Source organism: Triticum urartu, chromosome 2, assembly GCF_003073215.2.
Source record: "Triticum urartu cultivar G1812 chromosome 2, Tu2.1, whole genome shotgun sequence".
Classification (NCBI taxonomy): domain Eukaryota; kingdom Viridiplantae; phylum Streptophyta; class Magnoliopsida; order Poales; family Poaceae; genus Triticum; species Triticum urartu.
In genome coordinates this window covers 512,879,333-512,893,162 of record NC_053023.1, presented here as the reverse complement: position 1 = coordinate 512,893,162, position 13,830 = coordinate 512,879,333, and positions in this window count along the sequence as shown.

Sequence of the window (13,830 nt, the reverse complement as noted above, 5' to 3'; positions counted from 1 at the left end):
TGCTGGCTTGCCCGGTGGATAAACGACTGCAAGCCCCCAAAGAGTTCTCGAGAACTATGCGGGACCCACTAGATGTCATGTCTACTAGACCCATATCGTAGGCCTGACGGTATAGCTTCTGCCTGTTCGCACGCCATGCCGGCGCATGGATGTAACTTCACTTAATTCCGTCAAACGTCATGCCTCCCACGACCTTCGCCTCCCTCACGCTGTCGCGCCCTTTGAGACTTCGACCGGCTATAAATGAGCATTTTTTTGCCTTTTTTAGACAAGCAATTTTTTTTGCCTACTCCGCATGCATGATACTTCCTCTGGTCCTTTTTACTCCCGTCAACCGTTTGCAAAGTGTTTGACCAAATTTATACTTTTTTGAACAACACCTTATATTAATTAACCAGCTACACCAGTACACTCATTCGATACAATATTCACCACACAGGGCGGTACGTTATTTACAAGAATACCATCTAATCGATTGTCAAAGCTATACTTAGCGATTAAGTGTGCCACCTTATTAGCCGAACGACTAATCTTTGACAATTGAAGATTTTTGATCAACTTCGAGATGCTCAACGCTTTCATCTTCAGGTCACGCATAACAGGCTTGTCAACGCTTTGACAGGCATCAATGAAATCCCATGACCAAATTTATACTAAAAATATCAATATCTACAATACTCCCAAAACACTTAGGCGCAATGCATTAACTTCTACCTCGTTTCTTGTTTCTTGACATATCAACCAATAGGAGATGTGGGTGTGCATGCTTTTAATGACTTGAGACTATCAAACACGACATGCAGTGGTTAGTTCATTGCATGCAATGCTATTAATTAGCAAATAAACATTAAGATCTCTCGTTTTCCCCTCCTCCTTGGTCACAGTGCACAATCTAAGATGACTTGCTCACCTAGACGGCAGGAGTACTGATTATAATGAGTACTCCCTCTTTGAGCATGGTTCGTAGTCGTTCCACGCTCAGGCATTGAAGTTTGTAACTATTTTAGATTAGAATATAGTACTCCTCCGGTGCTAGTAGTAGAGCAGAGTCCTACTCTACTACTCTACTCAAGCAAGTTAGGGCATAGCATTGTAGGGAGTACCAGTACTGTGATCACTCAAGCAAGTTGTGTGGCATCGACATGACCCTATGCTGCTGGTATGTGTCTCGTAAGTCAAGCGGCGTGCTGTAGTCATCATCACCTGTCCACTTCCCGCAACACATATTCGCTTCTCCATCTTTGTCCGCACATAATCTCGTCCAATCTTCCATCCCCGCTAAGGCGCCTCCCACCCTCGTCCGAAACCCAAGCACTAACAATGGCAGAACTGAGCAGCGTCCACCGAAAGAGTGGCTGGAATTCGCTGCCCACAGAGGTAATCAAGCTCATTGTTTCGCGTGTGGACAATCTCAGTACCATGCCGCTCGCCGCGTGCTCGTCGGGGCTGTACCGTTCACTCAAAGCCCTCAGGCCGGAGCTTTTTAAGCCAGCTCCTTGCTTGCTGATGCCGCCTGATCTTTAGAAACGGCGTGTCACGCAGCATAACGATCGTAGGGTGGCGAGCATCAACCCCCTTGACTGCGATCCGATCCCCGTCAGCCTCAACTACATTAACGGTATGTACTGGGTCGGCATGAACACGTCTTGGATGGTGCTCGTCGACGGTCGTGGCAGCTGGATGCTCGTGGAGGTCTACACCCGGCGATTGATCCCCCTTCCTTCGATTAACACTGCACTCCTTTGGCACCGCGGACCAGAATACTCGGCATCTTATAGTAACCAACATGATACCAAGTTTGATTTGCTCAAGGTTGTAATCTGCCAAGTGCCCACAAGACCTGTGAATTATAAAGACTTCAGGCTAATTGCGTTCTTCAACCGCGGTCCCGCCTATCTGACAGGTCACTGCGGTAAGTGGATAAATCTGCACGTCCATCGCAGGATCATACATCCTCCATGGTTCTCTGATGCCATTGAACACAAGGGCTTCATTTACGCTGTCGACTCCTTCTATGGCTGGACGTATTGCTGGCCTACTCCAGTCATAGCTACAAATGGCTGTTATAGTAGTATGTTACTTTCCTATGATATCATGATGGATTGCTTATATTACTATCAACATTTCCTGAAAAGATATTCATGCTCATAACATGCTGTTCTTAAGATTGACTAAACCAAGAGCCCTTTTTTATTTGACTCCAACTTGATATGATGTTGTAGGCCGCCTGGTGTCCCTACCCTTCCTAATCCCAGAACCTTACAAAGAAAAGTGGCATGGCAGTTGCAGGTGGTTCCTGGCTTGATCAGACGATGGTGAAGGATTGATGCTCGTTCGCACGTACCAGACGTGTTGTTTCGCGGAATACAATCACAGTCACTGCAAGGTCTTTAAGCAGGATCCCAGCTTCTCTGGGCCTTCAGGAATTTTTGATTGGAGGCTGGTAAGTAGCCTTGGTACACGCTCTCTATTTGTCGGACTGAATTATCCGATTAACCAGGAGATAACCGATGGCAAGGATCATGACGGCAGTGCGGTTTCGTTCATCAGGCAAAACTGTGTGTACACAGCGTACCATACGTCTCTGCATGCACCATACCCTGATATGTGCCGCCACGCTCTGCAGCCCGAAGTAGGAGAGAGGGTCGCAAGTATCAGACTTTGACCTGCTGGCTGGAGTTTCCCCCGTCAGGCACCCATCTGGTTCAAGCCGTCAGCCAATCTCCACAGCTTAATAAATAGTAACGTCTAACTGAGCCAGTTAGTTAGATGCGTACACTTGGTGTAGTAGGATCTTTATTTAGTTTGATGCATACACTTGTTCTTTTTTGGTAGCCCTTTTGTAATGATGGCTGATGTTTGGTTTGGAAGAGAGAGTTGCGTCTTCACTCTTCTGGCCTGCTTACTACTTCTGTTGCACCCCCAGCCCTGGTTGCTACTGCTGCTGTTTTCAATGTACAATCAGTAGTATATTTCGTCTGTTGGTTGAATAAATGTGCTGTTAGAACGACAAACACAATGTTTTGGAAGTCGTTGCACGGTTCGATCCTTTAGTGCCCCGTACCGTACGTAGCGTATACTATTTATCGTACGAAACACATTTTTTTTGAAACTCGGAACACATTTTCCACTTGTTGATAACATGCAGTCCATTGATGAAGGCCCAATATAGAAGCCCATAATTAACTGGAAGGGAGGCTCTCACATGAATCCGGCCCAGGTACATGCTCATGGTCCCCTAAACATAAATAAGTAAATAAATAAATAAAGCTAAATGCTCATGCACCAGTTCTTTGGGAAAATAGGTAGCCCAGTATTTCTTTTGGAAGAATACCCAAGCTAGGCCTATTTGTTTTCTCCGAATTACTGGGCTGCAAATCTTTCAAGACGACGAGGGATGCATTCCGGCCTGGCTTAAGAGTATGGTCAATGTCTGTTAAAAGTAATATCAAAAGGGGTTGAAAATTCCAAAAAAAATTAGCAATTGGGATATAAGTTTCTTTTTTTGTTTTTGTTCTTCACTGATATCTTATACGTATTTCATTGGATTTAACATGACATAGCACTAATTTATTTTTAAATTTGTTTTAGTATGGCTATTAATTTTTGGATTAAGAATATTTCGTTCCCCAGCAAATTTTTAAATTTTTTGACCCTGGTACTGACCAGAAAATGGCCAGCAATTCTAAAAATGGAAAACGGGCTGCAATAAATTCCATATGAATTACAAAATGAGTAAAAAATTATAAAAATAATAGCAAATGGGTTGTACACGTCACAGATTTCGAGGCTGACTTGTTCACGCAAGGCTTTGTCAGTGAACACACGATTCTAGCAGCAGTTAGTGTTGGATGTCCATCCAACGGCCGACGTGCTTCTTAAATCTCTGATCTTCCCGCTCCAGCCGCCTAAACTAGCGCCGGCGGGACTGCCTGCTCCCTCCTCTTGTGGCCCGCTGTGATGCCGCACAGGCTTCCCCGGCCCACCCTACTCCCTCCGCTGGCCTGGCCGCACGCAATCAACTGCCTCCTTAATACACGAAAGAAATGGTTCCTCCCACTGACATTTGGGGCGCACCAGTTGGGTGGCTGACCTGTGGGCCTACTAAGTTGACCCGTACGCAGGGCTTGTCAACTTAGTCAACAAACGATTCTAGCAGCACTAACTGTTGGATTTGAATCGAACGATCCTGCTGCTTCTTCGATCGCTGCTCTTGTTGCACTAGCCGCCCAAACCAGCGCCGGGGAGACCGCCTGCTCCTGCCTCCAGTGGCCGGCTGTGCTGCCGATGAGGCCTCATCGCCCCTACTACTCCCACTGCTAGCCAGGCCCTGCGGCGACGGCAGCCTCACACCACAGCCGAACCAGTGAACCCTCGTACTCCTCTCCGCGTGGGCATCCACTGCCGCGTCTTCCCCGGCTCCACGTCGTCCCCTTCGTAGGCCTCGCCATCGTCCACCGCCTTGGTGCTCTCGGCGCGGCGTGGTCAACGTGGTCAACGACATTCCATCAGAAGAGTACTATACGTGGAGAGGCTGACAGTTGGGTCCACGGCCACAACCCAGTTTTTTTGTGATTTGCCAAGTAAGTCGCTTTGTCAGGCCTGTTGGGCTGCAAATCTTTCAAGACGAGGAGAGCTTTCATTTGGCTAGCCGAGAAAATGACCCATCAGTAATGAGAAATGGGTTGTACATTTTTAAAACACATCAAACTAGCAATTAGTTTCAAATATCTTTTTCTCATTTCGAGATTTGAAATTACATTAATTTTTATGCGTGGAGAATTTGTTGTATTTTATATTGATATACATCTATTTTTAAAATCAGTTTGAATGTGAGTCAAAATTTCGGGATTAAAAACAGTTCGGACCGCACCAAAATATGCAAAATTTCGTATAATTTTTTAACCGTGGCCACAATATGGGCTGTAATGCTAACAAAAAGAATATGGGCTCCAAAAAAACCCTAATAATTAGCAAACGGGCTGTAAACTATTAGAAATAATGGAAGATGGGTTGTATGTTGTTTTCCACAGATTTGAGGCTTCCTATAAAAAGGTTGACGCAAAAGCAGTGACTGTTGGATGGCCATCCAACGGCCGTCGTGCTTCTTCAATCTCTGCTCTTCCTGCTCCAGCCGCTCAAACAGGCGCCGACGGGACTTCCTGCTCCCTCCTCCCCGCGGCCGGCTCTGCTGCCGCGCAGGCCTCACCGCCCCACCGTAATCCCATCGCTGGCCTAGCCGTCCCACTACTCACCCACACCTGCTGTTATTCTCCGGCGATGGCAGATGAACCAGTAAACCCTCGTACAGTCGTACTCCCCTCCGCGTGGGAAACAACTGCCGAGTCTTCCCTGCCTCTGTATCGTTCCCTTCCTAGGCCTCGCCGTCGTCCACCGCCATGGTGCTCTCGGTGCGGCCTGGTCAACGTGGTCAACGACCGACATGCATCTGAAGTGGACTTTACGTGGAGAGGACGACAGCTGGGTCCATGGCCGCACGCAAGGAAATGCCTCCTTATTACGCGCAAAATAATTATTCCTCCACCTGACATCAGGGACCCACCGAAAGGGCCTCTGTATTTTGCGAAAAAAATGTTACCGCCACTGATAGCTCGGACCCACCAGCTATATCTTCGCACGCAAGGAAGTGCCTCCTTATTACGCACAAAAAAAATGAATACTCCCCCTGTTAGCTGGGACCCAGTATAGTGGCAGGCTGACTTGTGGGCCTACTAAGTTGATGGGGACGAAGGGCTTTGTCAACTTAGTCAATATGCACGATTCTAGCTCCAGTGACCATAGGATGTCCATCCAACGGCCGTAGTGCTTCTTCAACATCTGGTCTTCTTGCTCCAGCCGCCCAAACCAACGCCGGTTGTGCCTCGTGCTCCTGCCTCCCGTGGCCGGCTGCGATGCGGCGGAGGCCTCACCGGCCCCTACTACTCCCACCGCTGGCTAGGCCATCCCTCTACTCACCCACACCCCCTGTTAGTCTGCGGCGATGGCAGCCTCACACCACAGAAAATCAGTGAACCCTCGTACTTCTCTACGCGTGGGCATGCACTGTCGCGTCTTCCCCGGCTCCACGTCGTCCCCTTCCTAGGCCTCGCCGTCATCCACCGCCCTGGTGCTCTCGGCGCAGTGTGGTCAATGTGGTCAAGGATAGGCTTCCATCGGACGTGGACTGTACGTGAAGAGGCTGACAGCTAGGTCCACGGCCGCAGCAAGGAAGTGCCTCCTTATTACATGCAAAATAATTATTCCTCCACCTGACAGCGGGACCCACTGGACGGGCCACCGTATTTCGCCCCCCTGACTGCTGGGACCCACCAGCTACATCTTCGCACGCAAGGAAGTGCCTGACAGTCAGGACCCACCTGGTCGAAGCGTACATAGCGTTGTCATTCTGGTCGCGAACGTGTACGTACATATATACTGGTCGATGTAGAGGCGCGCACGTATCGTAGTAGAGGCGGCCAGGATGCAAGAAAGAAAATACGGCCACGTATGTGTACATACGGGCAGGGTCTCGAACGCCTACTCGCGCATACGTACGGCCAGGGCTTGTGTACATGGCTGGGTCGGAACGGAGAAACATCGTCGTCATCGTGTTCATGGGGAGGCAACGGAATGCGTCATGTTCATGGGGAGGCAACAGAATGCGTCGTGTTCATGGGGAGGCAACGGAATGCGTTGTGTTCATCGGGAGGGCTTGGACGGAACAGGCGATGGAAACGAGGCCTGGCGTACCGCACAATGGAGGAAACAGCCTTGTGTTCGACCGGCCACGTTCGAAACGGGATCTTGTTCATCGGGAGGGGTCTGGCGTACCGCAAAACGGAGGAAACGGACCTCCTACGATCGAGACAGGGGTCATGTTCATCGGGAGGGGTGTGGCGTACCGCAAAACGGACGAAACAGACCTCCTACGGTCAAAACGGGGTTCCTGTTCATTGGGAGGGGTGTGGCGTACTGCAAAACGGAGGAAACGGACTTGTGTTGGAGCGCTACGGTCGAAACGGGGGTCCTGATCATCGGGAGGGGTGTGGCGTACCGCAAAACGGGACTCCACAGGATACTGTTCATCTCCACTGTCGACCCCCTCCAGCCTCCACGAGCTACTGTTCATCCACCGTCGACCTCCTCTAGCCTCCACTTGCGACTGTTCATCCACGGGCTCCTGTTCATCCAGCCTCCACCGCGCGCTACTCCACGGGCTACTGTTCAACCAGCCCTCTCCACGGGCTCCTGTTCAACCACCCCTCCATGGGCTACTGTTCATCCTGCCCTCCACCGTCTACTGTTCATCCTGCCCTCCACGGGTTGGTCCTATTCATCCAGCCCTCCACGGGGTCCTATTCATCCAGCCCCAACTGGCTCGATCGATCGGGGTCCTGTTCATCCAGAGGCAACACCACGGGGTCCTGGTCATCCACCCCCACCGGGAACTGTTCATCCAAACCCCCCCGCAACGCTCACTGTTCATCCAGAGGCAGCATCGACCGACTTCAGTTAGCAGCAGTAGCGCAGGAATCACTCGATCGGGTTCAGATAATAGCCATCGATCGATCGCTCGGGTTCAGTAACGCGTAGCCTGCAGTGCAATTGCTCGGGTTCAGTTAGAGCCCAACGCCTCGCTCGAGTTCAGTTAGAGCCAACGCCTCGCACACACGCGTGTACGTGTACGAGAGAAATGCGCATCGCTCGCCCCCCGACCTCCCACCGTAACCGGGAACTCCCCGAAATTTTCCTCGCCCTCGCTTCTACCACGGTTTTTTCCGTCATGGATGGCCCAAAGAATGTCATGCAGCCGCGTTTCTGGCCCGCCCAGGAAGAAAAGCCCATTTTCCGTCAAGAGTTTTTGTCATACAAGTAGGAGCCCACCACATCTATGATGATACCGGGTTTTGTCACAATTATCGTCATAGAAGTGTCATATGTATGACAGAAAAAAATTCGTTCGGCACAAAATGTCACGGATGTGTATTTTTTTGTAGTGGAACATGCGTGGCATATAGGGTGTGTTTGGTTGTGTTCTCGTCTCAGCATAGTTGTTCCCTCTTCATGCATGCTCAACTCAACACCCCTCTTCATGCATGCTTCTAGTGCATTTGTGCTAAACTAGTGTGGACTCATGCACCCTCCATACACTCTACCAAACACCCAAAAGTAGGTCGAGAAGGGAACTCTTGGGCGGCATTTGTCTCTTACTACGTACTACCACTAAATGTTGTACGTGCAATGCACTGTGATGTTATGGTGTACGTGCCTAAGTACTCTACTACTACCATATTAGTTGGAGGCACATATTAACTTTTATATTTGTTTACGTGTATGCCCCGAGACCTTCCAACTAGATGTGTATTTCTCTCCAGCTCGCACTTTGTATCGTTCATACCACTAAGTACTACTACGTGTGGTCTCCGACCCAGAAGTGGAAGAAGTGGAGACGCTCTACCATGCTATTTTTTTACGCTGGGCTCTACTGTAACACCCCGGATGTAATTTACCTTATATGTACTCCAACTCTTGTCGTTTCTGGCACTAAGTTATTTTTATTTCCTCGGGTTCGGGTTTTTGTCTCCGTGTGTTGTTGTCGTTGTCATGCATCTCATATCATGTCCTCATGTGCATTGCATTTGCATACGTGTTGATCTCATGCATCCGAGCATTTTCCCCGTTGTCCGTTTTGCATTCCGGCGCTCCTATCTCCTCTAGTGGTCCTTTCTACCTTCTTTTCATGTGTGGGGGTTAAACATTTCCGGATTGGACCGAGACTTGCCAAGCGGCCTTGGTTTACTACCAGTAGACCGCCTGTCAAGTTTCGTGCCATTTGGACTTCGTTTGATATTCCAACGGTTAACCGAGGGACCGAGAAGGCCTCATGTGTGTTGCAGCCAACACCCTTCCATTTTGGCCCAAAACCCACCAAAACCCGCTCCATCATCTAGAGCGTTCAATCATGATCGCGTGGCCGAAAACCGCACCTCATTTGGACTCTCCTAGCTCCCTCTATGCTTATTTATAGACCCTCTCCCGAAATTTTCGGATCTCTTCCCCGAAACCCTAGCTCCCCTTCCTCCTCCGCGCACCGGACGTGTCCGGCCCGCGCCGGACAACGTCCGCTCGCCGCGCCCAGCCAATAGTGCGTCGCCACCTGTCCCGCGGGGGACCGCATCGCCGCCGGCCCACCTGAGCCCGCGGGAGGCCCCCCCGAGCCCATCTCTCTGCGCCCGCGCGCTCCGGTGTCTTCCTCATCGTGCCCCGGCCCCCGTCCTCGCTCCGCCGCCTCGTCGCCGGCGCCACCGCGCCAGTGCATCCCCGCCGCCCTCGTCGCCGCCGACGTCCGCCATCCCCGCCGCCTTCCTCCCGCGCCGGCGTGCGCCGCGCCAAGTCCGCCGGCCGCTTCAACTCCGGCAAGTTCCCCGGCGAACCTCCTTTCCCGTGCTGCTACAGTGATCTCAGATCCAGATCTGATTCGGTTGACTTTCCTCCCGAAACCCTAGATATTTTGCGTTTTTCATCGTGCTATAACTCCGCATCCGTAGCTCCGTTTTGGGCGTGTAGCATATCAGAATGTTCGCCTCAGAGAGTACATCATTTCATATCATTGCATCTTTTTCATTTGAGCTGATCTTGATGCCCGAAATGCTATTGGAAGAGAGCTATTTGAGATAATTGTCAGATCTGCTGCACCAAATAGCTATTTGTCATTTTTGCCATGATTATTGTGTGCATGATATGCCCCTGAGCTCTACATGAGTTTTGTTACATGCTTTTCCATCTTTATAGAGGTGCTTACCATGTATCTTTGTGACATGTGTGGTGACTAGCACAAGCTTGCAAAGTAGTGCATTCGTTAATGCTGATTTCAGGGACTTAGTTTTTCACTAAGTCCTTGATCTGTTTTTATCAATATGCCATATGTTCATGTTGTTTCCTAGTGATCCGTGCCTCTTTTGAGGATGATCAGTAAGGATGTTTTCTTAATATTGTGGTGCTCTATCCATCCATGTCTTTGTTTGAAATTGTTGATCAACCTAGCTTGAGTCTATCGAGCTCTACATTTGCTATTTCGTGAATCCTGGCAGATTGTCTACTTGTTAGCGATTTTGCCGAGGATGTTGTTGTTGATCCGTGCATTCTATGTTGTTGTTCTTGCCATTTCTAGCTTCTATGATATGTATTCTTGATGGGTGTATGCTTAGTTTGTCATGCCTTGCTCTGTAGTGAGTGCATCGACCTCGTAAACATGCCTACTCGTTAACATATTTGCATGCTCCAGTTTTTCACTAAGTCTGAGATCTGATAATGTTTTTGCCATGTTCACATACTTACAATTGTATTTTCTGATCCTTTTGGCTCACGGTCACTAAGGGACTTTTGTTAAGTGCTTTGAGTAGCTTCATGTCATGCCTTGCTTTGCCATGTTAAGTTCCTGTAGCATATAGTTTTCTTGCTCCAAAGTGTGCTACCTGATCTGAAATTCCAGACTTGTGTTAATTTCACTGTGTCTGAAACCTGTTACCGTTTGCATTTTTGCCATACTTGTTTGAACCTGTTAATGGATGAATTGGCCGTAGCTCAGTGTTCATCTTTTGTCAAGCATTATGAGTGGATCCCTGACATGTATTTTGTTGCCATGTTTGAGTTCTGTAGCATAATTATCTTGATGCATTTAGATGGCTACTTGCTGTTTATCGCAGACCGGTACCATATTTGTTTTGCTTGCCATTTCCAAACCGTGCATCCGATTCTGCTGTTCTTTATATCGATTTCAACCGAAATCACCCCACCTTTCCAGTGGCACTCTTGGATTTCCAAGTTGAGGCCAGGTTCTATCATTCCTTGTCAAATCTTGCATATGCATCACATATCGCATCCCGCATAGCATACCATGTTTGCATCATTTTTTGCTTGAGCTTTGCACGTGGTTGATTGTGTTCCTTTTGCTTGTTTGTCTTGTTTGGGTAGAGCCGGGAGACGAGTTCGTTAACGAGGAGCCCGTTGAGTTTGCTTTCGAGGATCCAGTCAACTCTGACAACTTTGCAGGCAAGATGATCATACCCTCGAAATCACTTCTATCTTTGCTTGCTAGATGCTCGCTCTTTTGCTATGCCTATGCTACGATGCCTACCACTTGCTTATCATGCCTCCCAAATTGCCATGTGAAACCTCTAACCCACCATGTCCTAGCAAACCGGTGATTGGCTATGTTACCGCTTTGCTCAACCCCTCTTATAGCGTTGCTAGTTGTAGGTGAAGATTTGGAGATCGTTCCTTGTTGGAACATTGTTTATTGTTGGGATATCACAATATTAACTTGTTATCTTACTGCATCCATATACTTGGTAAAGGGTGGAAGGCTCGGCCTTTTTGCCTAGTGTTTTGTTCCACTCTTGCCGCCCTAGTTTCTGTCATATCGGTGTTATGTTCCCGGATTTTTGCGTTCCTTATGCGGTTGGGTGATAATGGGAACCCCTTGACAGTTCGCCTTGAATAAAACTCCTCCAGCAATGCCCAACCTTGGTTTTACCATTTGCCACCTAGCCTCTTTTCCCTTGGGTTTCCGGAGCCCGAGGATCATCTTTATTTAAACCCCCCGGGCCAGTGCTCCTCTGAGTGTTGGTCCAAACTAGAGTCTTGTGCAGCGCCCCCTCGGGGAAACTCGAGGTTTGGTTTTAGTTGTATGGAGAGCTCATCTGAGTGTGCCCTGAGAACAAGATATGTGTAGCTCCTGTCGGGTTTTGTCGGCACATTCGGGCGGTGTTGCTTGATTTGTTTTATCTTTGTCGAAGTTGTCTTGTAGAACCGGCATGCCGAGTATGATCGGAATGTCTCGGGAGAAGGTTTATCCTTCGTTGACCGTGAGAGCTTGTGATGGGCTAAGTTGGGACTCCCCTGCAGGGATTTGAACTTTCTAAATCCGTGCCCGCAGTTATGGGCTGATGGGAATTTGTTAATGTCCGGTTGTAGATAACTTGAACCTTAACTTAATTAAAATGAATCAACTGCGTGTGTAACCGTGATGGTCTCTTCTCGGCGGAGTCCGGGAAGTGAACACGGTGTTGGAGTAATGTTTTCCGTAGGTTGTCTTTAGTTCTTCGTTCGTGCTTTGCCTTCTCTTCTCTTTCTCTCTTGCGAACAGGTTAGCCACCATATATGCTAGTCGCTTGCTGCAGCTCCACATATTACCTTGCCTTACCTATAAGCTTAAATAGTCTTGATCGCGAGGGTGCGAGATTGCTGAGTCCCCGTGGCTCAAAGATTACTTCCAAACCAGATGCAGGGCCCGACGACTCCGATCCAGATGATGCACTTGAGCTCAAGTGGGAGTTCGACGAAGACTCCCGCTGTTACTATGTGTCTTTCCCTGATGATCAGTAGTGGTGCCCAGTTGGGGCGATCGGGACCATGTCGCATGTTGGGGTTGATCTTTTATTTTGGTACCGTAGTCGAACCATGAGTGTATTGGATGATTGTAATGTTATTTATGTATTTGTGTGACGTGGCGAGTGTAAGCCAACTATGTACCTTTCCCCTTATTATCTATTTACATGGGTTGTTGTGAAGATTACCTTACTTGCGACATTGCTTTCAATGCGGTTATGCCTCTAAGTCGTGCTTCGACACGTAGGAGATATAGCCGCATCGAGGGCGTTACATCTACCACGCTGTTCATGTCCCACTCCTTTCGCTGACGTGTGGGACATCCAGCACGTGTCGTGTTTGGAACCATTCGTCATAAGAGTTGAAACGCTAGCATTCATCAGAAATAAAAAATAATTATAAATCGGCAGTGATACTATTTTTTTTGTGAACCAATCAGCAGTGATACTATACCACGCGGTTTCCTTGCTCCTCGATATATGAAAGAAATCTTCCATTCGCCAACATGTGGGACGTCGACCATCCTGGTCCACTTGCCATGCACGCAGAACTCCAAGGGAGAGTCACCCAGGTCATCGCGCCGCAGTAACAATGACTAATGAGCCTTCAAATGACAGGCCCACTTCCCACTTTGAAGTTGCTTAGACGAAGGAACCATCATGACTTCGTTGAATTCCGCTTCTTGAAGAAAACTATTGTACCGGCAGTACTACTAGCTACAGTAGTTACTCCAATAGATGCCTCCTTTCGTTCACGGGATAGGAATATGAAAATCATAGGAAGTGAGATGACATGCATCTCAATTCCTATAGAGAAAGAGATGCCATTTGATGCTTAGGATAGGAATTTTCCATTTAGTCTAGGATAATGTACTGGTAATTTGCTCTAAAAACTACAATAGTAACTAGTAGTATTGGTACATGCTCGTACTCACACACAGACACACACACTAACTACTAGTACTACTACTTCTCACATGCCAGCCAGACACCATCGTTCTCCTTCCCGGCTTTGTCGCCGACACCCCACCGTGCTTGGATCTCCTTCGACCTCTCCGCAGCAGCGCGTGCGTCCTTTTCTTTCTTGTGGCGGCAGGCCTCTCTTTTCTTGAGTGTTTTCTGACTTTTCCGCTCCCTCTGTGCGGCTTTGGCCGCCTCTTGCTCTACCGCCCATTCGGCCTTGGCATCTTCAAATTCCTCCCACATAGTTGTGAGGTCGCGAGCGGCGATGAACTCGGCACGGCAGGATGCCATCGCTTCCCTACCATTTTGTGTGCGGTCGTGGGCGGCGAGGAACTCGGCGCAGCGGGATGCCATCGCTGCCTTACCAGTTAGTGTGCGGTGCGGTGGCATGAACGACGCTTGGTGAGAGCCCTGGGGTGGAGTGGACAGACAACCGTATAGTGCATTGGTTTGTCAAGAGCTCAAGGACAGAAGACGA